The following is a 252-nucleotide window of genomic DNA, read 5'->3' as shown; positions in this document are numbered from 1 at the left end:
ACAGTATTTTGGCCATATCTGGAGTTCTAGAAGTCCAAATAAGCTGAATGTTTTTTGCTAGAAAGATAAGATAATTTCCTATAATTTCATGTATAGTTGGTTCCAATTCTGATATTAGCAATGATGTTTTGTTCAAATAAGAAGATAATGATTTTCACCAAATCAAGAGTTGGTCACCTGCTCATCAATTAGTCATCAAATCAATAGTTTTCAATTTTGGCCTATAAAAGGAGGTATTTGTCATGTATTTCC

The sequence above is a fragment of the Populus euphratica genome, unplaced genomic scaffold (genome assembly GCF_000495115.2).
Source record: "Populus euphratica unplaced genomic scaffold, PopEup_1.0 scaffold349.1, whole genome shotgun sequence".
NCBI lineage: Eukaryota > Viridiplantae > Streptophyta > Magnoliopsida > Malpighiales > Salicaceae > Populus > Populus euphratica.
This window is presented reverse-complemented; position numbering follows the sequence as displayed.